The sequence below is a fragment of the Sapajus apella genome, unplaced genomic scaffold (genome assembly GCF_009761245.1).
Source record: "Sapajus apella isolate SASKATOON/1434 unplaced genomic scaffold, GSC_monkey_1.0 scaffold23, whole genome shotgun sequence".
NCBI lineage: Eukaryota > Metazoa > Chordata > Mammalia > Primates > Cebidae > Sapajus > Sapajus apella.
This window is the reverse complement of record NW_022436963.1, coordinates 15,124,728-15,150,088: the sequence shown is the minus strand read 5'-3', so window position 1 is coordinate 15,150,088 and position 25,361 is coordinate 15,124,728. Positions and strand designations below refer to the sequence as shown.

Sequence of the window (25,361 nt, the reverse complement as noted above, 5' to 3'; positions counted from 1 at the left end):
GACAAATTTAGAGTTGGTGAACCGATTAGCAGATGCCAGGAGTTAGGAATTGCGAGGGTAACAGGAATGAATGTGTCTATAAAGGGGTAACACAGGGGAGATCTTTGTTTTTCGTTGTTGTTTTTTTGTTTTTTGAGACAGAGTCTCACTCTGTCGCCAGGCTGGAATGTAGTGGCACGATCTCAGCTCACTGCTACCTCTGCCTCCCAGGTGCAAGCGATTCTCCTGCCTCAGCCTCCCCACTAGCTGGGACTATAGGCATGTGCCACCGTACCCAGTTCATTTTTGTACTCTCAGTAGAGATGGGGTTTCACTATGTTGGCCAGGATACTCTCGATCTCTTAACCTCGTGATCTGCCCACCTCGGCCTCCCAAAGTGCTGGGATTACAGGAGTGAGCCACCGCACCTGGCCGAGATCTTTTTAGTGATAGAATAGTTCTGCATCTTGATGTGGCAGTGATTACACAAAAATACACATGATAAGATGACACAAAACCATACATACACTTTAAACCAATGTCAATTTCCTAGTTTTAAGACTGCGGTATACTTAAGACATAATAAATGGCAGAAACTGGGTGAAGAATAATCAGACGGACCATCTTTGCAACTTCCTATAAATTTATAATTATCTTTTATTTTTATAAAAATAAAGTTAAAAAAATAGCTAAAAACAAGTTGAATTATAAACATATTTCACAGAATAATCTATTCAACTCATACAATTAAAGAATACCCAAGCCTCTGTAAAAATCTTTTGTCATCTGACTTTCCATTTTGTACATAAAAAAACTACTGATTATCTTCATGGGGGAAGAAGGGAGTGAAAATAGAGATTTTACAGTTGGTTTTGCTTACTGTTCATAACACTGTCAGTAACACAGAGTATTTTGGCAGTCAATATCTGGATATCTTACAAAGGAGGAGGTAGCATACAATATGTAAAAAATAAAAACATGTATTTAAAGTCTTCTTATACCCTAAAATCTATAGGATATTTCTATTTAAAAAAAAAATGGAGAGGCTGGGCGCAGCATGCACACCTGTAATCCGTGCACTTTGGGAGGCTGAGGCAGGCAGATCACTTGAGACCCAGCTTGGGCAACATGATGAAGCCCTGTCTCTACAAAAAAAAAAAAAAAAAAAAAAAAAAAAAAAAAATACAAAAAATAGCTGGGTACGGTTGCACATGCCTGTAGTCCCGGCTACTTGGGAAGCTGAGCGGGGAGGATTACTTGAGCCTATGAAGTTGAGGCTGCAGTGAGATGAGATGGTGCCACCACACTCCAGCCTGGGTGGCAGAGTGAGACTCTCACTGTATACTTGAAAAATGTCTCAAAAAGTAAAATAAAATAATAAAACTGAGATCCATGTAGCAGATACTCTAAACATAATTTAAAAATAAAAAAATATTTTGTGGTTTCTGTGTGCTAATCAAGATGTCACTGTGCATATGATTATATGTAATTTGCAAAATACATTATTATATGACTACCAAACAATAGATTTTTTTTTTAATGTACACAGGGCAATAGTTTATACAATTCAAACATCTCTCTGGCTAAATTAATACAAATTGTTGCAATGTGCCGATAATAAATAAGAGACAAAAAAAATTCAGGAAGCTGGGAGATGCAAATTAAACAAAGCCAGTGTTAAGTCATTTCCACTAGGGTTTCAGACAGAGATCTTTTATCACGGGTTGAAATATGACATTCTGGGACTACATCACAAACATGATCACCTGATTCCCTGTATCTCACATATAAACGAGCTCAACACCAGTTCGTCATGACTCTGAATCTAAAGAGACATTGGCAGCACTTCATAAATACCTTCCTGTTCGCTCCTTTCTACGGTGATGCAATTTGACCTACATTTCCAGTGCCCATTGAAACTTCAGGGGAGGGGGAAGAGGAGTTTTTCATTTCTCCTACCCTCTGATTAACTAGGACAGCAAATGCCACTCAAGGGACTGCTACTGAGCAGAAGCAAAGGGGGAAAAAAAGTCATGCCAGTAGGAAATTCCACAGGAACACATTAAGAAATACTGCATTCTCTGATTTTGCAAACAAACTGTCATGGCTTTATAAGACAACAGCAAGGAAGAATTGCCCCACTTTACACCATAATAAGACCAGAACACTAAGGGCTATTTACCTCAGGCTCCCTGTGGGATGAAAATTAAACTTGAACTATATACTACTGTCCTTGTTGTAGTCTTTTTTTTTTTTTTAAATAAACTTTTAATTTTAGGATGACTAAATTTACAGAAAAGTGGCAAAGATTATACAGAGAGTTCCTGTAAACCCGACACCTGGTTTTCTCTACTGCTAACCTCTTATGTAAGTATGGTATCTCTGTCACAGCTAATGAACCAATACCAACATGTGATTATTTATTTTCCTGCAGCTTTAAGGCATGATTGACAAAATTATACAGTGTAAATGTGACATTTTGATATATGTGTATATTATGAAATGGTTAAATCAAGCTAATAAGCATATCCATCACCTCATTTTTGGGGGGAGTAAGAACATTTAAGATATATTCTCAGCAATTTTCAAGTATACAGTACTACTCACTAGAGTCACCAGGCGGAATAATAGATTCCTAGAACTCATTCAACCTAACTGAAACTTGTACTTTTTGACCAACATCTCCCTATTTCTCCCACCACTTCCCCAACTCCCGGCCTATGGAAACCATTATTCTACTCTCTGCTTCTGTGGTTCAATGTTTTTAGATTTCACATGTAAGTGAGATTCCTGCAGTATTTGTCTTTCTGTGTCTGCTTTATTTCTCTTAGTATACTCCAGGTTCATCCATGTTGTCAAAAATGAAACGGTTTCCTTAGTTTTTAAGGCTGAACAGTCTTACATTATTTGCATATGTACATTGGATACATTTTCTTTTTTCTCTCTTTTTTTTGAGACAGAATCTCGTTCTGGAGTACAGTGGTGCGATTCCAGCTCACTGCAACCTTCGCCTCGTGGGTTGAAGCGATTCTCCTGTCTCAGCCTCTTGAGTAGCTGGGACTACAGGTGCACACTACCATGCCCTGCTAACTTTTTGTATTTTTAGTAGAAATGGGGTTTTACCATGTTGGTCAGGCTAGTTTGAACTCCTGGTCTCAAATGATCCACCTACCTTGGCCTTTCGAAGAGCTGGGATTACAGCCATGAGTCACCGCCCAGCCTAAATATCACATTTTCTTTATCCTTTTATCCATTGATGGATACCAAGATTGACTGCATATCTTGGCTATTGTGAATAATGCTGCAATGAACATAGGGGTGCAGATACCTCTATAACATACTGATTTCCTTTGGATATATATCCAGAAGTAGGACTGCTGGATCATATAGTTCTATTATTAATTTTGTGATAAATTTCCAGACTGTTTTTAAAGGCTGTACTACAATTTACATCCCCACTACCAATATACAAAGATTCCCCTTTCTCCACATACTAACCAATACTTGTTATCCTCTGTCTTTTTGTTAATAGCCATTCTGACAGGAGTGAGGTGATATCTGTCACCTCCCATACTGTATTTTCTCCCATACTGTTGGTTGTCTTTTCGCTCTGTTGACTATTTCCTTTGTTATACAGAAGCTGTTTAGTTTGACGCAACCCCATTTTTCTATTTGTTGGTTACCTGTGCTTTTCAGGTGATATCTAAAAAATCACTGCTAGGGCCAGTGTCAGGCAGCTGTCTCTTTCCTCCCTTTCCATATTGCACTCTTTGGAAGGAAGTCACTTGGCACAGCTCAGACTTAAAAAATGGGCAGTGGGCTGGGCACGGTGGCTCACACCTATAATCCCAGCACTTTGGGAGGCTGAGGCAAGTGAATCGCTTGAGCCCAGGAGTTCCAGACCAGCCCAGGCAACATGGCAAAATCCCATCTCTACAAAAAATACAGAAAAAAAAAAAAAAATTAGCTGAGCATGGTGGCACACACCTGTAGTTCCTGCTACTTGGAGCCTGAGGGGGGAAGATAGCTGGAACTCAAGAGACAGATGTTGCAGTGAACTAAGATTGTGCCACTACACTTCAACCTGGGTGACAGAGAACCTGACTCAAAAAAGAAAAAACAAAAAAAGAGAAATGGGCAGTGATGTTCCATCTCCCTGAGAGGGGATTATTTGTATAAATCATTCCGTTTTCTTTTATATGAAAGATTTATCTATTCTCTCCCATGTGCTTATTTATCTAGTCACTGATTTATACCACTATGGCCTCATGGATATTTATGATTTTATATCACATATTATTTATATGTTTATATATTTATATGAGCCTTTAAAAATATATATATGTACACTTTATATTTTATTTATATCTATTTTATATGTTGGGTTATAATCTAATACTATGTTTTTTAGCTGCTCAAATTGTTCCAGTTTGACTTTCGGGAGCTCTTTCAGTTGTTTCTTTGGTCCCTTTGACATATCCCATCACTGTGTGGTGACAGAGATAGAGAGAGAGAGAGAGAGAGAGAGAGAGAAAGAGAGTGAGTGTGTGTGTGTGTGTGTGTGTGTGTCTGTTTCCTTACTTTCTGGAAATAGAAGATACTATAGGCTCATATTGTTTATTTCCCTGTCCCAGGCACAGAATCTCCTTTTAATGGAAAATGGTATTAGAAACCAAGATCTGGACAGTGGGTCTTAATAGTCCCTTAATGTTTGACACTTTAAAATTTCTACATGAACTACTTCTAGAGTAAATCAACAAAATTATCTCTTCAAGCATCTTCATTTTGGGGCATAACATAATAAATATGAAAAGGATGCTTGGTAATCAGTCAAGCTTGGTAATCAAGCTACCCTCTGACTTTCAGGTTTGACATGGTCAATTAATATCCCAATCAAGTTCCCCAAGAGGAAAAAAATTTATATATTTTTCTGTTGTTGGGGGAAACAAGAAGAAATCTAGAATTAAGTGCTACTCGTTTGCTGTTCTATACAATAAGGTATCCTCTTTTCTCCCCTTAATACTAAATGATATTTCCTTGGTGTCAATGCTTAATTACCTGAGCTCAGGGAAAACAGAAATATCAATCAGATCTGGATTTGTAATACACTAGTGATGACTTATGGCAGTTACAACTTCCGATTTATGCTTTACATATTTTAATGTTACAACTAGTTTTTCTTTGGGAATAAACGAATCAGCTAAACACAAGCACACAGCCTAGAGCTTCTTGGGCAGTAGGGGTACCTAGTGGGAAGTGAACAGATTTCTAGAAATAACTAAATTGCCTAGACTAGAGTTAATCCCATACGACACACACTGGGCAATTATTCACCTCAGATTTCAACCAAGTACTAGTTCGCAATATTAACAAATGGACTATGGTAATAAAATCTCTGGTAACCTCAGACTTTTTTAAAATAGAAAATAGGCTGGAGCCAGCATCTAATACTGCTTTTCCTCTATCTTTTTTTCACTAGGTCTGATTCACATTTACATTCAATAAACATTTACTGAGCCTCTACTATGAACCAGGCAGCATACCATGCCTAGTGCTTCCAATTAATCCAATAATGAGAAAAAATTAAGGGCCCTATTTCCAATTTTCCCTTCCAGCAGAGCTGCTGAAGTTGATGGAAGGTAAGCCAAGCCTTTACACATAGCTGAAGGCTCGAAAAGTTTTGGAGTAGCACATGGATTAGTGCCCACGTCTATAGCTGTCTAATAACATCTTAGAAAAGATCACGGCCTTATCTGTAAAATAGATATTGTATAATCAAACCTACTTCTCAGGAAGAATGCACGGAGAACACAGTCTTGGCACACACCAAGGGCTCTTTAAGTTACTGGCTCATGTTCATATTATGCATTTCATCACAAACACGCCTAGGAAACATCAGAACTGCCTCACTAAGGTGTTCATTGCCTTTTTTTTTAATTGCCAGTTTTACTTTGTAAAATCCTAAAACCACGATCTTTAAAAATGTCAGTATCTATGTCCTAATCAACCTGTCTGATAAATAAACACCACATACTCATTTAAGAGTCATAGGCCAGAGGCCAAGTGTGGTGACTCACACCTATAATCCCAGAACTTTGGGAGGCTGAGGCAGGTGAATTACCTGAAGACAGGGGTTCGAGATCAGCCTGGCCAATATGGTGAAACCTGTTTCTACTGAAAATACAAAAAAATTAGCTGGGCATGGTGGTACGCATCTGTAATCTCAACTACTTGGGAGACTGAGGCACAAGAACTGCCTGAACCTGTGAGGTGAAGGTTGCAGTGAGCCGCAATCACGCCACTGCACTCCAGCCTGGGCGACAGAGCAAGATTCAGACTCAAAAAAAAAAAAAAAAAAAAGAGAGAGATTCAAAGGCCAGAATGGACAGGTCATATTAAAAACAGTAACAGCTAATATTGCCTAAAAGTTTATTTTATGCCAGGCACTATGTAAATGTTGCACAAGCTGACAAGATAGATATTTTAACTATTTCTAATTTCCAGATGAGTGGCTATACAGGTGAAGTAACTTGTGCAAGGTTGCCATCCATCTGGGCTAGGCAACCTGTTCCCAAAGGAAAACAATAACAACAGCAGCAAAATTATACTGTTACAACTAAAAGTCCATTCCTCACCTCACAATGCTGGTTCCTTTTCAAACACTGTCATACTGGGTGCAGCAGTTGAATAAGAGTTAGTTGAAATGTGTTTTTTGCTAGAAATGCAAACTGACAGAAGGGCTTTGGATACTTCTGATCCAAGGTGGACTCCAAATTGGGACTTTCAGCACCCAAAATATTTTCAGCAAATAAAACCCATCAAGGACTCCCCACAGTGTTTAAAAGAAAGTGACTCCCTGGCCCAGCAGCCTGTAAGTCTCTTTACTTACTCTGTAGCCCTACCTTATAGTTCCTAGCCCTGTAGAATGCCCTAATCAAGCAGTCGAGTACAGTAGCTCACCCATGTAATCCCAGCACTTTGGGAGTCCGAGCCAGGAAAATCATGAGCTCTGGAGTTCGAGACCAGCCTGGCCAATATGGTGAAATCCCATCTCTACTAAAAATACAAAAAGTTAGCTGGGTGTAGTGGCGGGTGCCTGTAATCCCAGCTATTCAGGAGGCTGGGTCAGGAGAATCGCTTGAACCCGGGAGTCAGCGGATGCAGTGAGCAGGGATCGTGCCACTGTACTCCAGCCAGGGCAACTGACACTCTGTCTCAAAGGAAAAAAAAAAAGCTCCAATAATAATGAACAAGGCCAGTTTCCAACACACTGAAAAGTTTTCCTGCCTTAGAGTATTTGCACTTCAGGCTGCTTCTAGACCCAAGTAACTTCCTCAGAAATCAGTTTAGAGGTCACTTATCTCTTGGAATCGGCAAAGTTAATCCCATATTGATTCCCTAAAATGGCTTAAGAGATTCCCAACCTGCTCCTTCCTCAACCTCAGCATTCTCAGCATTGGTATTACCCTGTAACAAAGACCTTTTCCCTTACAGGTTTTACCCCCAGGTCAATCACAAAAAGGCATGGCTAAGAGCAATCAATTTTTGGAATTAAACAGACACAAGTTTAAATCCTGTTTTCTATTTTCAAACTATGTGACTTAAAACAAATCTTTTCACTTCTCTGATGGGGTTTAATTGAAAAGATAATGCAAGCATAGTCTGGCACATACTAAGTGTTCAATAAATGATAGCCACTATCATCATTATTCCCATTCTACAGATAACAAATTGAGAGGCCAATAAGCAAAACACTAAATGTCACAGAGCTGGTGAGTAGTAGGGGTGGGTTGAAACCAGTTCTTTTTCCTTTTTTTGCAAGTCTCTATTGAGCGCCATGCTTGGCACCGAGGAGACGGCTGTGAAACAGCCATGAACCCTGTTCTCAACGTGTTTACTTCTAGTAGGAAAGAAAGCCATAAAACCTTTACACAAATAAATTGAAAGAGCACTTTGAATGAGAAGGGCAGGGTGTCTGAATACACAGGGTTTTAAAGCAAGTAACAAGGTCACTGAATTTTGTCTAGAAGGTCACGGAAGGCTTCTGTGAAGAGGTGGCATTTAAAGGAGGCAGAAAAGGTGTTAGGGAGATGAGGGTAGCAGCAAGCATCCCAGACAAATGATATTTCAGTAGAAAAGACACTGAGGAAGAATGGCAAGTTCAAGAAACTAAAAAGCCAGAGCATCTGGTGAGGGAGAAGATGCAGGCAGGGCCAGATCAGAAGACCACTGAAAGATATGTTCAAGGTTTTCAATGTCATCCTTCCTTTCAGCAATGGAAAGGCACCAAAAGACTGGCTGCCCTTGATGAAACAGCAGGGAAAAGCTCACTCTGACCCCAGCTCCTTGAATCAGGGCTACTTGGTACTTTTTTCATCTGTACTTCTAGGGCATGACAACTGTAGACTTTTGATAAATATTTGTGACCTGTCTGAAAGAATCTCTGATAAAGAGAGACTACATCACTTTTCCCTCTTTTTTAATCCCACAGCTGGTGCTTTTATTAAAACACTGATTATTATAGGTAGGCATGGATCTCTTTTCTCTATTTAGTCATAAATTTCTGGAGAACAGAGTAAATATTCATCTTCGTATTTTTCTCAAACTTCAAGGCTCAATAAAGTTATGGGCTAAAACAGGCTCTCTTTGATAGGCTAAAAATCTGTTCTTATATTTCAAGGTTGGTGCAATAAGAATCTGTTTGCTAATTCATTTCACCTTATATAGATCACCTGAGGTCAGAAGTTCTAGACCAGCCTGGCCAACATAGTGAAATCCCAGCTCTACTAAAAATACAAAAATCAGGTGTGGTGGCTCACGCCTGTAATCCCAGCTACTCTGGAGGCTGAGGCAGAAGAATCATTTGAACCCGGGAGGCAGAGGTTGCAGTGAGCTGATATCACACCCTTGTACTCTAGCCTGAGCTACAGAATGAGACTCTTATCTCAAAAAAAAAAAAAAAAAAAAAAAGTTCTGAAGGGATAATGTATAAGGACTTAAGTTGCACTTTCCTTTTGCACCTTAAACTTAATAATAAAAAACACATTTCAGCAATACGTCATTAAAAGTACAAGTTTTAGATATTAAAATAAATCACTTGTACAGTTCATGTGCATATTTTTTTTAAATGTTAGTTTAATTTTAACCAAGAACAAAATGCCCCAACAGAAGGTCTTTCAGTGATTTTCCAATTCTTCTGAGAACTGTTCGGATTCTCCTTGAATATTTAATTACTCTGATAAGAGTAGGGTAACTCTTTGGGCTATTTATATTAAAAGATAGAACTGAGTAATAATCAATAGTTCACATGCCTTAAGGTTTATTTTGGGATTTCAGGAGATGAGGATGATGAGATAAAATGATGAAAGTAAGATGAAGAATATGCTATAGGGTATGGTATAATTGGTCTGATCCCCTTTCCAACCCCAGACCAACTTTCTGCCCTGCTGAGTCCCAAGAGGCTCACCGCTATGGGCAGCATCACAGACTCACCTGCTGGCCAGCTTCCAGGTGAGTCTGGCCAATAGGAGCCACTGGGAAAAGATCAAAGAGCAAAAAATAAAGTCTGAGAGGAGAATATTCCCTCCTTGTTCCCTTCCTGCTCTGGGCTGCATTTTCTGGCAGTGGTAAATACTTCCAGTACTACAGTCCCTGTGTAACAGCCCATCCACTATGGCTCCAGCTCTCACTAAACTCCTCTTTGCTCCCTCAGACCTAGCAGTGATAACAGCTTGCCACTGCTGTTGGTTTCTAGATGACAAACCCACATCATCCTCAACTCTGCCCAGTCTTCTAAAAATAATTCTTTCATTAAAATCTCTTAAACCATCTGAGTTGGACTCTTTTTCCTGCCAGATCTAAGAATGCAAACCATACGCTTGTAAAATCAGCAATCTCTCCTTTGCATGTGAGCAGTTATCACAATGGTTATTCATCTTGCAAAGTAATTCCTTCATACCAAGGACGGCATGTGAGCAGAAAAGACACCTTTTAAACTGGTCAGTGCAGGCGAATACTGAGAGTACTCTGGAAAGACAGCTGGCAGAATGGAGAGGCCAACACTGACAATTCTCTAGGTAGGAGTCTGTTACTTGTCAAGAATAAAATGTTTACAAAGAAATGGCACTGCCTCCTACTTCTCCTGGGTTTCCTCTAGCTTATGGCAAGGAATCAAAGTCAGCTTTGTATTTTCACACTGAATACCATGAAGTTGTATCACTGCCTGGGGAAGTTGCCCTGTGTCAGTTCACTTTGCGAGTTTCTCAAACCTAAAGACCTGCTTACCACTAGCCCAGGCAGACAGAAAGAGAACCAACCATCTCATATTACTAGCCACTTGCCTGCCATCCTTCCTTCTTTCTCTTTCATCCTGGGATAAATCTTTCTTCTGCACTAATGCAAAAGATGAACAGGATGAGAGAATTCTGCTGTGCTCAGCCTTGCCTGTCTCTTTAACAGTTCTGACCAGATTAGCACTTTTTTTTTTCCACAGGAGAGGACTGGCATACGCTTATACCATAATCTGCTTTGAGCTCCTTCTCTGGATTTTTCTCTTACCAAGGCGACCGGATTTGAGGTTAGATGTTAAATTGAAATCACCTGGGAGTCTCTAAATACTCTACCTTGCTGTTACTAGGTGCAAGTAATCTGAAGGATACCATATTTCTGAATATTGGGGCATTCTTTTGAATAAGAGCTGATTTAAACAATTTTTCCAGGGGATTGATAAGAACTGATATAGTTCATGTCAATAAGCCACTCCAACAAGGACCCCAAACTTCTCCCTCTGCAACCAGCAGGCATTTAGAGATGACAAGAAGCTAAAGGCACAGACAGATACAGACCGCTGTCTATAGAAAAGATGTTTTGCTGCAAATCAGCCAAAGCAGGTCAAAGAGCCAGGCAGCTCTCATCACGCTGAAGGCAACACCTGACAGGCAGTCTGACAAGCAGTAGGATTAAAAAAAATTTGGTTCACACTATGTATCCATTTCTACCACTCTTCTACCCTTACTTCTAAGTATTCATTTTAAAGCATATTTTATTGGCGAACTCTATAAACCTCTGGGTGGATATACATCAAATGTTAATAGTGGTATCTCTGGGTTATAGAAGTATGAGTAACTTTTATTTCCATCTGTGGAATCTTCTGAGTTTTCTACAAACACTTATCATTTTTGTAATCAGGTAAAAATTTTAAACAAAAACCTCTGTAAGCATTCAGGAATTTCAGGTTTTCCCTAAGACCCAATTTTATGTAATTCTTGAAACTTAAAATCTCAATTACCTTTCTTAGCTTTTGAGATTCACGATTTTTCAATAGTACAATCATTTATGGACTTTGTTCTTAAATTTAAAAACCATTCAAAATGTGAAAAACAAGAATGCTAAATTGAATTTAAGGTGTAAATTTTTTCTGGTATATGTCACAACCTTAACTGAGATAATTTAGATGCTTCAAGGTCAAAGTTCACTATTTTAATATTCTGAAGTACTCCTACTACAAATGAAAAAGAATGCAACTGTTTCTATCTGTAAGAACACCATACAGATGCTATCATATGCAGTTATATGGCTAAGAGACAGAAAAAGCAGACTGGTGTTTCCTCCACTACGAATGCTAGCCAATAACAACTTTCCAGTCTACAGCTGATTAACATTTGAGACCAGATCTATGGAAAAGAAAGCTACTCATTGCTGGCCCTTAGCCAAAGGAACTGACACACCAAGAAACCTGCCTACTATCAGATCAGGACCACTGTTTATTAAGATAACTGATTTTTCTGTTTAGTGCCATTTATAGTACTGAAAAATCTTTTCTAGTATCTAACTTTCCTCATAATCTATAATAGCTGAACATGTGTTATTCACTGTCATGTAGTGTTGAAATACAATAACAGGGAATCTTGGAAACCATAAACATCTTTACTAGCTTCAGGAAGCCAGTAAATTTGAACAAGCGATTCCTTTAAACTGTCTTAATGTAATGGCAAATGATCTCTTTTCTAACTTAGATCTGCAAACGATTTATAGTTATAACTACCACAACAATAATAATCAACAGGGTAGGGAGTGATGGGCACAGAGAATGAAGCCTTAAATATCTCCTCTTAGAGCGGCTAAGAGGAGTATGAGCCGAAACACTAAAAAATGCCTTTGTGCTCAGTATCCTAAAACTTAAAAATACCAGTGAAAAAGGTATAAGGAAATGAAAAATATGTATTTTTCAATGTAGAACTTTACTCGCATTCTTTTCAGAATTAAGTTCAAGGATTCCAAAAGCTCACAATAGCTACAAAAACCATATGACCAAAAAAAAAAAAAAAAAAAAAGGGCACGGGGAAAAAATAGTCTTTTGACTAGTGCATATCAAAACATGATTAGAAGCTGTAGAAATCAGTGCCTAAAACAAATTAGAAAAAAGACAACTTCAAAACTAGTGTTAAATGTCATAACAAAGTTCCAAAAGCTACAGAAGTCTTGGGATGTGTCTATTTACAAAAAGGTCTAGGCAAACAAGAACCACCATATTACTACCACAGACAAGTTTATGATCCAGACTACAATGAAACTTTAAAAGTAATGGGGGGAAAGAGCCTAACACACAACCCTGCAATTAACAGAAAACTGTCTGGGGACCTTAATTAAACAGAAGTGTCAAGTGCTCCTCTCAAAACCTCTTGTAGTGATAGACCTGTCAGCAGAAAACAGCAGGACCATTTAAAAGAAGAGTCCAGGGGCTGAGAGGACAAGTGACTAAACCACAAGGTGTAATTACACCGTGGGGAAGTAAAAAAAAAAAAAAAAAAAAAAGGCCAGATTGAAGGGCTCCAAGAGGTACTTCAAAACTAGCTAATCATGGCAAGAAGAGATGGGGTAAACAGATGCTTAGAGGCCAAGCATCTTTTTACTTCTCCACAGACAGCCAAGTGCTCAACTGGCTATCTGTGGGGAAGTAAAAAGATGGTTGGCCTCTAAGGCAAGAATAAACAGCAGCTACTAATTACCAAGGTGACTACTAGGCACCACCATTACACACTGTCATGGTCGGAATGTTTATGTCCCCCCAAAATTCACATGTTGAAATCCCAGACCAGGCACAGTGGCTCACACCTGTAATCCCAGAACTCTGGGAGGCTGAGGCGGGAGGATTACTTGAGCTCAGGAGTTCAAGACCAGCCTGGGCAACATAGCAAGACCCTGTCTACCTAAAAAGACAAATAGTTAGCTGAGTGTGATGCCATGTGCCTGTAGTCCCAGCTACTCGAGAGGCTGATGTGGGATAATCACTTGCACTCAAGAGTTCAAAACTAGCCTGGACAACACAGCAAAACCCCAACTTTACAAAAAACAAAACAAACAAAAAAATCCTAACTCTCCAGGTGATAGTAACAGGATATGGGACCTTTTCGGGGGTGATTAGGTCATGAGGACAGAACCCTCAGGAATAGGATTAGTGCCATTACGAAAGAGGCCCAGGAGCTTGTTTGCCCCTTCCACCATGTGACACCATCTATGAAACAGGAAACAAGCCCTCATCAGACACAGAATCTGCTGGTGCCCTGATCTTGGACTTCTCAACCTTCACAACTGCAAGAAACAAATGTAGGTTGTTTACAAACTACCCAGTTTATGGTGTTTTGTTAGAGTAGCCCGAACAGACTAGGACACATACCAATGTCATCACAATTAGGGATATTACTCAAATGAGGGCAAATATTAGTTTACCCATCTCCAATTCAGCAGAAAAGGGGCTTCTGCAGTTGGTAAACTACTGTTCTAGAACCACCCTCATAAGAACACTTGGGTTCTGCAATAGTCCTAGGTTGAAGTGGAAATCACCCTTTCTAAACCTTATCATCAGCTGAAAAATAGAGTAAATACCTGCTCTTCCCTGACTTCAAAGGATTGGAATATACAATGAAACAGGAGAACATACATGAAAATGCTCTGTATAAAATCAGATTGTATATGTATATGCACAACATTTTATCATTTAAAGTGTGGCTTAACTTAAAAAGGCCAAATAAATGTAGATTGCTCCATCAGCCTACAAGCTATAAAGTCTAACATATTTATTTAAAGTATTAGCAAAATTACTGTGAACGCACTTAGACACCAGAAGACAGAAAAATAAATGCAGAGAAATTTGAGAAAATTTAGCACAAAGACCACAAACTTTATTTATCTCACTGGATCCTAAGGGAATCACTATATACTGGATAAAAAGGTATATTGTGACTCGGTTATCAATAAAAGATTAGAGTCTATAAACTTTTCTTTAAAACTCAGGGAAATGTATAATATGTTTTAGAAAAGATTATCATGTAAAAAACACATGTAGTATTGCATTTAGACTGTTAAGTACCAGTAGGGTAAAATAAAAATAGATGGTGCAGAGCCACAGGAATGCTTCTAAGATAGGGGTTTAAGCATCCTTGGGGTCAGGTATGGTGGCTCACACCTATAATCCTAGCACTTTGGGATACCAAGGTGGGAGGTTGGCTTGAGCCCAGAAATTGGAGACCAGTCTGGATAACACAGTCTCTACAAAAAAGGAAAAAAAAAAATTTTTTTTTAATTAGCCAGGTATGGTGGCACACACCTGTATCCCCAGCTTCTTGACAGGCTGCAGTGAAAGGACTGCTGAGGCCAGGTGGTCAAGGCTGCAGTAAGTCATTATTGTGCCACTGCACTTCAGCCTAGGTGACAGAGAGACAGCATGTTTCAAAAACAAAACTCTCAGATGTGGGATTGGGAAGGAGAGGGGTGAACCAGGGATCATTACAGTGTTGCTTATATGTGATACAATGTCTAAAACAAGTCCACACATAGTGGCCCACAAACATTCAGATAGTAAATACCTGCTGGTTCTACCTGCCCTGCATCATTCCCACTGCTGGGGAATGACAACTCCCCTAAATGGGTACTGTCTGAGTGAGGCAATAATCAAAGAACCTGCCAGGACCCAGTCTGGGCCTGAAAGATACACTCTCAGTAGAGAGTGGGATTAAAAACTGCCGGAGAGGTTAGTTCTCCTGTGTCCTAAGAAGACTGTCTACTGAGTCCTGCTACCTGGACCCCTGAAGCTGCTCTACATCTGGTTCATTCTGAGGCCTGATTCTTTGGCATTACTGTCACCACATCCCTCCAGTAATCTCTTTTTTGTTTAAAGTAGTCAGATTTATTTCCTATTGCTTACAACCAAAGATCTCTGGCTGATTAGCTGTTATATACCGTGTCTAGAAAAATTCCATTTTCTTTTTCTTTTTCTTTTTTTTTTTAAAGACGGGGTTTCACCATGTTGGTCAGGCTGGTCTTGAACTCCCGATCTCAGGTGATCCATCCACCTTGGCCTCCAAAGTGCTTGGATTACAGGCGTGAGCCACCACGCCTGGCCAAAATTCCATTTTCTTAAAAACTGGGGAATAAATTTTAATTTGATTGGCAAGTAATTAAACCATTATTTTTACAATTAAAAAGGATATATCATGGAGTAGAATACCAAATTCATGTAAAATTTTAAGATAATGGACTTTTTTTGAGATTTTTAAAGGTATGCTTCCTCCCACTTCCCACCCTTCCTCCCTCCCCAACCCAATGCAAGTTCTTTAGTGATGGGATTAAAAACACTGGAAGAGAGATAAATTTTCCTTAACTTTTAAGATCTGTTCCTAACTAGATAAAAGCTTTAGGGCAAGTTACTTAACCTTCCTAAGGCTCATTTTTCATACCTTTAAAATGGGATAATACTACCTACACGTAGAGCTGTTATACTAAGATAACACAGGGAAACCACTTAGCACTGTTCCTCAGAGCAGAGTTTTATCAGCCACAGCAAACAAATGGAGTTTAGTTAATATAACAAAAGCAAGCTGGCACATACCTTGATGGCTGCAACAATTTCCTGTAGGCTATCCTGTGCAATATGACTTGGCAACATTTGCCATCAAGAGGGGGTGTCTTTGTCCAACCCCTTGAATCTGAGTTGGCTTTGTGACTTGCTTTGACTAGCAGAATACGGCAGAGTGATACGGTGTGACTCTTAAGCCTAAGCCTCCAGAAACCTTGCAGTTCTCACCCTCTTGGGACAAAGTGCCTCCACGTGAGGAAATTTAGTGTAGCTGCTAGAAGATGAGATTACGTGGAGCTCAGAGAGATACAGCTTGACTAACTAGTTCTGACTTGAGACTTAAAAGGACTGCGGCCACATTAGTGACCTCAAGCCAGGCACTACCAATGGAAAAACTGCTCTGCTCTACTTATGAGCAAATAAACTGGTATGTGTTTTAAGCCACAAAGTTTTGGAATGGGTTGTTAACAATAGATAACTGACAGACATGCTTCATGAATTATCGTGATATTTCTATACTTTATATTCGATTCATTTCCTAAAATTTCCTGTAAGAAACTCGAAGGCCCAAAGTCTACAGAGTCACTATGTCACAGCCAGATGTGGTTACATCTGTCATTCTTCAAGGCTAGATCAATGTTTCTAATTTCATATAAACAAATGAACCATATCTCCACCAGAATGCAGGGCATTGGAGACAGAACATACTACAAAGCCAAAATGAAAATTTGCTAAAATTATCATATTTAAACCACAAAGATGCAGGTGCAAATATAGGTGAGTTGAATTTGAAGGTAACTGGCTAAGAAAAAAAAAGTAACAATTTAATTGATAATTAAAACATTAAATTATCATGTTTTTAAAATCAAAACAGATTATAATTTAATAATCTGTTTAATAATCAAAATTATAATTTTAATTTAGATTATAATTTAATAATTAAAACAGATTCTCCCCTGTAACAATTCTTGCTCCTGGTATTTTCTTCCATATACTTCAAAGATGACCAAAACCCTCTTTTAAAAGTTCCATCTTGGGCAGACAAGGTGGCTCATACCTGTAATCCCAACACTTTGGGAGGCCGAGGTGGGTGGATCACAAGGTCAGGAGATTGAGAACATCCCGTCTCTACTAAAAACACAAAAAAATTAGCAGGGCGTGGTAGCACATGCCTGTAGTCCCAGCTACTGGGGAGGCTGCGGCAGAAGAATTGCTTGAACCCAGGAGGTGGAGACTGCAGTGAGCCAAGATCGTGCTACTGCACTAGAGCCTGGGTGACAGTACCAGACTCTGTCTCAAAAAAACCCATGTTATACATATTCTCACACCCTTTTTCCCTATGAATAAATAGTGACTGCATCATTCACCACATGGATAGGCCGTAATTCACTTAGTTAATCCTTTATCAGTAGGTATTCTGATCTCTTACTTTTTTTCTTTTTGAGGCAGAGTTTCACTCTGGTTGCTCAGGCTGGAGTGCAATGGTATGATCTCAGCTCACTACAACCTCCAACTCCCAGGTTCACGTGATTCTCCTGCCTCAGCCTCCAGAGTAGCTGGGATTACAGGCATGTGCCACCACACCCAGCTGACATGGTTTCTCCACGTTGGTCAGGCTAGTTCCAAACTCCCGACCTCCGGTGATCCGCCCACCTTGGCCTCCCAAAGTGCTGGGATTACAGGCATGAGCCACCATGCCGGGCCAGATATTTAGATTACTTTCTATGTTTTGTTATTACAAAAAAAGGAGAGGTAAGCAGTCTGGTACACACATCTGTGCATACTTCACCAACTTTCTCTTTAAATTCCTAGATGTGAATTTAACCGTTTTTTCTTTTTTTGTAATGACTTTGGGTTCATATTGCTCAAACTGTCATCCAAAAGACATGTACCAAATTTACTTTTTTAACAAAAAGGAAACCTTTAAATGCTAAAAGTAAGAACACGTTTTACATCTCTAATATCTATATAAAATAGCAAACCATTTTTTAAATTGCATTTTATCTCTATCTAAAATACTGACTCATGCCTCTTATACTTATTTAACATTTGGAGGGGGAAAAATCCTAAAATACCCAAATAATTTCTAGTGGTTTTATTTTCAGCACAATGTTGTTTTGAAAAGGTAAACTCCAAAAAGAATATACTTGCTGCAAAATAAGCAAATCAGTAGAGAACGCTGAAAAGCAGGAAAGGAAGCAAAAAATAAACCAATCAGTTAGAGCAGTTATCAGGTCACCAAATCTGCATCTTTACACAATGGCCGAGAGAGAAAAGTAGAGACAGTGAAAAGGTGAAACTAAAAGAAGCGGCCCTCAGAGCTTCAGTGATGGCAGGATGAAATTACACACAGACATATATATCTACATGCTCTGTACACACCAATCCTGGAGCTAATCTCCAGGGGTTAGAACACAAGAGGAATCTTTGTTTGCTTTATTGAGCCAAACATATCATGCAGAAAGGGAATGGGGTAGGCCAGGATACAGATTTCCTTTAGGTAAGAATGTCTAGTTAGCAGCTTGAGGGGCCAGTATCAATTACTTCCCTTCCAGGGCAAAGAAGGAACATTAAGCAAAAGACAGCTCCAAAGGCACTGATTCCCTTCAAAAACCATCACATCTGAGAGGGCCCAATCATCAAGCTCTATTAAAAAAACTGGGCAAGGTCAGAATATTTAACAATAAAACTAATTGGTGACAGAATCATGCATGAGCTAAGAAATGAAGGCCACACATTATGACTAAAATCAGCTTATTGACTAAAGTTTCATTCTATCCAAGAAGATGACGGCATTAGCTCAAACTTCCATACCAAAAGCAGTGTATGCTAAGTAAACTAGCAGTGTGTGTACATGCGCGCACATATGTGTGTGTGCATGTGTTGGGGGTGGTTGCTTGGCAATGCCACAAATCTATGCAACTAATATTCTAGGCAAGAATTCTGCAAATGATGGCCCATGGACCAAATCTAGCTAAGATTTGTATATAGCAGGAGCTAAGAATGACTTTTACATTTTTAAATGGTTGAAAAAATAAATTATGTGGCATATAAAAATTGTATGAAATTCAAATGTCAGTGTCCACAAACATTTCTTGGAACACAGTCATACCCATTCATTTATATCTACGGCTGTTTTCCTGCTATCATGGCAGAGCTGAGTAGGTGCAGAGACCCGGATGGCTGGCAAAGTCAAAAATATTTACTATATGGTCCTTTACAGAAAATTTGCTGACCTCTGTTCTAGGATATAAAATCACCTAGTTTTTTAATGGATCACAGCTCCAAGCCTGTGCAGGTTTGTTGGTTTAGCCCCTGACATACCCAAGATTTTGAGATAACCTGCCAGGCCAAGACAGAATGCAACCTCACTGGCTAAGAACAATGGAAAAGTCCAATAGGTCATCAAGATGTTGGGATACCTGCCTATAATAACAAGAAGATGTAAAAGGCTTTTCGGAGTTAAAAATAAGATGCTTCCAGAAGGTCTAAGTGAAAATAAAGGTGAATGAAGGTATTCTCTTTAAAAAAAAAAAAAAAAAAACAATGTATGATATCTCTGGCCAGGTGTGGTGACTCACACCTGTAATCCCAGCACCTTGGAGGGCTGAGGTGGGTGGATCACCTGAGGTCAGGCACTCAAGATCAGCCTGTCCAGCAGGGAGAAACCCCTCTACTAAAAATACAAAAATGAGCCAGGTGTGGTGGTGCATGCCTGTAATACCAGCTACTCGGGAGGCTGAAGCACAAGAATAGCTTGAACCCTAGGAGGTAGAGGTTGCAGTGAGTCAAGACTGAGCCACTGCATTCCAGCCTCCTCGGCCTCAATGAGTCTCCGTCTCAAAAAAAATAAAAGGATGTATGAGATCTCCTTCTAAAGATGAGAATGTAACTATCTTCAAAATGGCTACCACTTTCTGAGTACTCACTAGGGGCCTAGGACTAAGCAAAATTTTTTGCATTTATTATCCCATTTAATGGTCATCTCCTCTAGACTCCGATAAGTTCTATGGCCCAAGCTGAACACAACCAGAGAGCTCAGGAAATGAGAATCAAAGCCAGATTCAAAGTCTAAAGCCTGTGTTTATAATCATTATCCAACCCAAGAGGAGAAGGCATAAATGATCACCACAAATAAATGATAGGAAAGGGAACGACTACAGAAATAGTAGAAGCAAGTTTACTTTTATGGCTATAAGTATTATACAGTATTTTATTCATATATATCACTTTCTTTTGACTCATAATGCCCTCTCTTACTTTAGCATTTAAAGAAAAATACAATTCAGTCCTGACAGACTCTTTCCTATTGAAAAAATCAACACAGGTATCCAACTATGAAGGTGTTTTAAAGGCAGCAAAATGAGACAACCAAAGTTACAACTTTCACCCATGAAGTCCCTGTGGTAACTGCAAAAGTCTCAAAACGAAAGGAGTATGGTGAAGTACTTTTAGGGGTGACAGACTATAAAGCACATGTGCAATATTTTAATTCTTAAATTGAGATTGTAAGTGAAGAGATGTTAAATGTAATCTTGCCCACAGAGAGAATCTTGTCGCTGGTGGGCAGCTATTGTTTCTTCCTGCCGAGCATCCATGTCCTCCATGTCCTCCACTCTGCCAAATACACCATCGTTTTCCAATTTCCTCTAAATATCTACATTTGGGGACCACTCAATCCTAACTAATTTTTGAAAAACTTTTTCTTAAAAAAAATGTTTTAAGTGTTAATATTTTCCTCATATCAATTTGGAAATAATGTACTTATTATCATATACCGTGAGTATACATGTTTCCTCAGATGTTTATTAATAGTTGCCCAAATCTGGCTTATAAGTCCTTCTTGTGGGTCAAGGAGAGGCTAAGAATTTTATATAGGAAACTTCTAGACAGCCTCCCAACAACTCTACCAGTTAAGCATATCCAGACGAGTAACTGAAGAGTCAAGCAGGTTAAGTAGCTAGAGTGAATAAAGGAAACCAAATTTGAATTTCAGGTCTATTTTGACTCAAACTGGGTTTTTCCAATCATGTTCTACTGTCTTGCCAAGGCACAAACACATTTTCTTATAATGATTCCCTTTCAGTCAAATTTCAAATTTTCTGGAGAGAAGACAGTGGAGCTGAAAGACCCATTTACTCCAAGGACTGGTGTCAAGATCAAATCTTTGCTTATCCACCATCTAGCTATGGGGTCTGAATTTTCAGATATAATTTTTTTTTTTTTTTGAGACGGAGTTTCGCTCTCGTTACCCAGGCTGGAGTGCAATGGCGCGATCTCGGCTCACCGCAGCCTCCGCCTCCTGGGTTCAGGCAATTCTCCTGCCTCAGCCTCCTGAGTAGCTGGGATTACAGGCACGTGCCACCATGCCCAGCTGATTTTTTGTATTTTTAGTAGAGACGGGGTTTCACCATGTTGACCAGGATGGTCTCGATCTCTTGACCTTGTGATCCACCTGCCTCGGCCTCCCAAAGTGCTGGGATTACAGGCGTGAGCCACCTCGCCCGGCCCTCAGATATAATTTTTAAAAAACACAGCCACAGGGCATGCATGACTAGCATGTCAGGCCAGCTTGGATTATCAACTGATAGGCAGTGCTTCACTGTGGGAATAAAATCGAAGTACTTTTACACCTCAAAGAACACACAACTAGTCTGAAGACATCTCTCTTTCTTTCTCTAGTTTGAAAACATCTCTTTCTCTCACTAGTCTGAAGATTCTCTCTCTCTCTCTCTCTCTCTCTCTCTCTCTCTCTCTGGCAGTGTCTTACTCTGTTGCCCAGGCTCACTACCACCTCAGCCTCCTGGGTTCAAGCGATTCTCCTGCCTCAGCCTCCCAAGTAGCTGGGATTACAGGCACACGCCAACACGCCCAGATAATTTTTTTTTGTTGTTTTTGTTTGTTTGTTTGTTTTTGAGACGGAGTTTCACTCATGTTACCCAGGCTGGAGTGCAATGGCGCGATCTCGGCTTACCGCAGCCTCCGCCTCCTGGGTTCAGGCAATTCTCCTGCCTCAGCCTCCTGAGTAGCTGGGATTACAGGCATGCGCCACCATGCCCAGCTAATTTTTTGTATTTTTAGTAGAGACGGGGTTTCACCATGTTGACCAGGATGGTCTCGATCTCTTGACCTCATGATCTACCCGCCTCGGCCTCCCAAAGTGCTGGGATTACAGGCTTGAGCCACCATGCCCGGCAATTTTTTTTTTTTTTTAGTTTTTGGTAGAGATGGAGTTTCACCATGCTGGACAGGCTGGTCTAGAACTCCTGACCTCAAGTGATCCACCGACCTCCGCCTCCCAAGCTGCTGAGATTACAGGCATAAGCCACCGCACCCAGCCTGAAGATAATCTTAAAAGGCAGGTAATGAGCACATAGATCTACTTTTCAAAAATGTTTTTTCTCTTTAAAATGGTCATTCTGTGGTGGCTCATGCCTGTAATCTCAGCACTTTGGGAGGCTGTGGCAGGAAGATCACTTGAGCCCCGGAGGTCAAAGATGCAGTGAGCCATGTTCATGCCACTGCATTACAGCCTGGGCAACAAAGGGACACCTTGTTTCAAAAAAAAAAGAAAAAAGAAAAGAAAAAACATCATTCTAACTCCCATTTTATTCAATAAAAAGATGTGCCTCTAATTTTTTTAAGTCCTGGATCTCTTTTCTAAATCAACTACAGACTCTCTTCCAGAAAAATACACATACACCAAAAAGTTTTGGTCACAACTACAGGGGGTTCAGGAGTCCCTTGAAACCAACTCTTGGAGGGTCGCAGGCCCCCAGGATAACCCTTGCTCTAAAAGCATATTACAAAAATCCTTACATTATTTCACAGGCCCAGAATAAAGACCATATAGCTAGCTCTCTCATTATTTTTTATATTTTCAGAAGGCAAATATCAAACAAACAAATTCTCTTAACTAGTCTTTCATATTCTAAAAAAAAAAAAAAACAAATCTTATGACTCAAGTAAATCAATAAACATAAGGTCATACAAGTTCAAAGTCCAAATCTATTTTCTTAAAATCTGCTATTTCCATTTCTGTGTTTCTGCTCATAAAGATCTTCCCAGAAAAGAAGAAACACTAGTATGGCATAGGGCTTGAGCCTATTCTACTTGAACATTCATAAGCAGGTTAATATTTAAAAAGAAGACCACTAAAGTTTGTTACAAGATGTTCTCTTATATATATGAGATATACAGTATGATGAAAAGACAGTTCTTAAATGTTCAACGAATGGATCTGTGTCAATGCAATTGCAAATTAAATCATGTAGCTGACAAAGCTGATTTTAGAGTTCATAAAAGCTCAAATTAGGTGTTTTCCACCATTTGAGTCAAGAACTTTCAGGCTGGGCACAGTGGCTCCAGCCTGTAATCCCAGCACTTTGGGAGGCTGAGAGTGGAGGATGGCTTGAGCCCAGGGGTTCAAGACCAGCTGGGCAACATAGTGAGATCATGTCTCTACAAACATAAAAATAAAAAACTTAACCAGGCATCGTGGCACATGCCTGTAGTCCCAACTAGTTGGTAGGCTGAGGTGGGAGGATCACTTGAGCTCAGGAGTTCCAGGCTACAGTGAGCCCCGATGATCGTGCCACTGCACTCCAGCCTAGGCAACAGAGGAAGATCCTATCTCAAAAATATAAAATAAAGTAACTTATGGAAATGTTTATTTTCAGGTACAGCTCAAACTTTAAAGTCTTTCAAATTCCTCTTGGTCTTATTACTCTAGAAAATTTCTACCATCATGCAACAAAATTGTTTGAACAGCACTCCGTCTATGAATAACTGACAGAATCTGAAAATTCAAGTTACAAGGGGCATTGATACTTTCCCATGAAAAGATTAAAAATTATTTTAAATCTCTAGATACTGTTTCAAAATCAGTATTATAAGACTAAGAAACACTTAAAAAGAACATTTAATCGTATGACACTTACTTTCTAAATAACTATCCCCACCAAAATGCCACATGGTATTGTGAACCCCAATCAATTCACAATTGCAGCTTACAATTTTAGTACTTAAGATTTAAAACAATTTTTCTCTTAGAGTGCCCTGTCTCCTAAAATCAAGGAATTGAACAGGGTTTGATGTCCACCTACAGACAGCCTTTAGGTCATTATTTTTTTCACAGTCAGGGAAACTTCACACTCTAGGGGAAGGCAAGCTACACATCAGAATCTTCATGTAAAGTAATTTCTGCCTTTGTTTCAAAAGTCAAATTCTTGAGCACTAATTCTTGAGAACACTGTAATGGGATTATTGAAGTTACTGGCCTCGCATCTACCATTTCTACTAGCGGTTAAACACACGTCACTTTAATACATTTGCATCTGCAACTCTTCCTCTTTGAAAGAACTGGGGAAAACAGAGAGAATGTACCTAAATTTAGTAAGGAAAGTGAAACAACCAATTTTATCCTACACAACTTCTTCAACCCGGATATGAAGATCCAAGATCTACTTGGGGGACAGGAAAATTGGAAAACGATGATATGGCTTAATTAAATAACAAACCTGGGTTCAAGACTTGATCCTGGTGCTCACCATATCTATCCCATTGGAGGTCAAATCAGCTGTATTGGTGCCTGTTTCCTCATCCACCTCTCACTACCTAAACGTTGCCATTTACAAGAGAGCTATCGAAGTTAAAGTGACTTTTGGAAAGAGATGCCAATATAATTTGCAGTGTGGTCCAGACAACTACACACACGGCAACGTTTCTCATTGAGTACCCCCGCCCCCACTTTCAACTTCCCCTTAAGATAGGGACAGTTGCATAGACATTTTTTGAAAATCAAAAATAAAAATAAATAAAAGCACCCCATCATGATCATCGACGAGATCCCGACTCTGTGGGGAAATTGGGTGCCGGGTGAGGACGATGGGCACACGCTCCCGGTCGCTCCGCGAACTCCTCCCGGAGGTCGCCAAGTTTCTCTTTCACCCTTTTTCCCGCACCCGCCGTGCCCAGGAAGGAAGAGGTCGGCCGCAGGGGCCGGAACCGCGCGACCTGGAACCCGGGGCCTTTTTTGATTGCCGGCCGCGCCCAGGGCAAGTGCCGGCGTTCGAGACCCGCCCCGGCGCGCGTGGGCGCCAACTTCGCGGGGACCCCCAGCGACGCGCCCCCGCGGGCCCCCTAGTCCCGTGTCTCCCGGGCTCAGCCGGATTCGGGCGTCCCCGTCACCCTCCCCACCCCCCAGTGGAGCGAGCCCACCCCTAGCGGCGTCAGCCTGGATGGGACGGCGGGGCCGCAGTCACCTTCCCGAGGAAGGAGCTGGGGCCCCGAATCCGGGCGGCCCGCAGCCCCTGCAGCCCTGGCGGCGTCTAGGCGAGCTCACCTGGCGGCTGGCGGCGGCCTGTGGGGCGGCCTCTGGGCGTGGGCCGGGCGTGGGCGGCAAGGGGGGCGGCGGGGGCCCGGACTGCAGCCGGGGCCGCCGCCGGCCGCCTAGCTTCGCCCCGACTCGCGCTGGCCGCGGCCGCCCCCGGGGAGTACCGGGAGCGCGGGGAGCGCGGGTCCCGCGGCG

General features: G+C 40.5%; 1 protein-coding gene across 6 annotated transcripts in view; it reads right to left on the bottom strand.

The window, feature by feature from the left end:
* The window catches only part of ATXN7 (ataxin 7), a 138,474-nt gene extending 113,167 nt beyond the window's left edge, over window positions 1–25,307 (bottom strand). For 2 of the 6 annotated variants that reach the window (XM_032290385.1, XM_032290384.1), the window contains exon 1: window positions 24,352–25,022. The gene's annotated coding sequence lies outside the window, so the exon portion shown is untranslated. Of the gene's footprint in view, window positions 1–24,351; window positions 25,023–25,175 lie in introns of those variants that run through there. The other 4 variants (XM_032290380.1, XM_032290377.1, XM_032290381.1 and 1 more) reach the window with 4 other exon arrangements.
* Window positions 25,308–25,361: the final 54 nt, after the last annotated feature.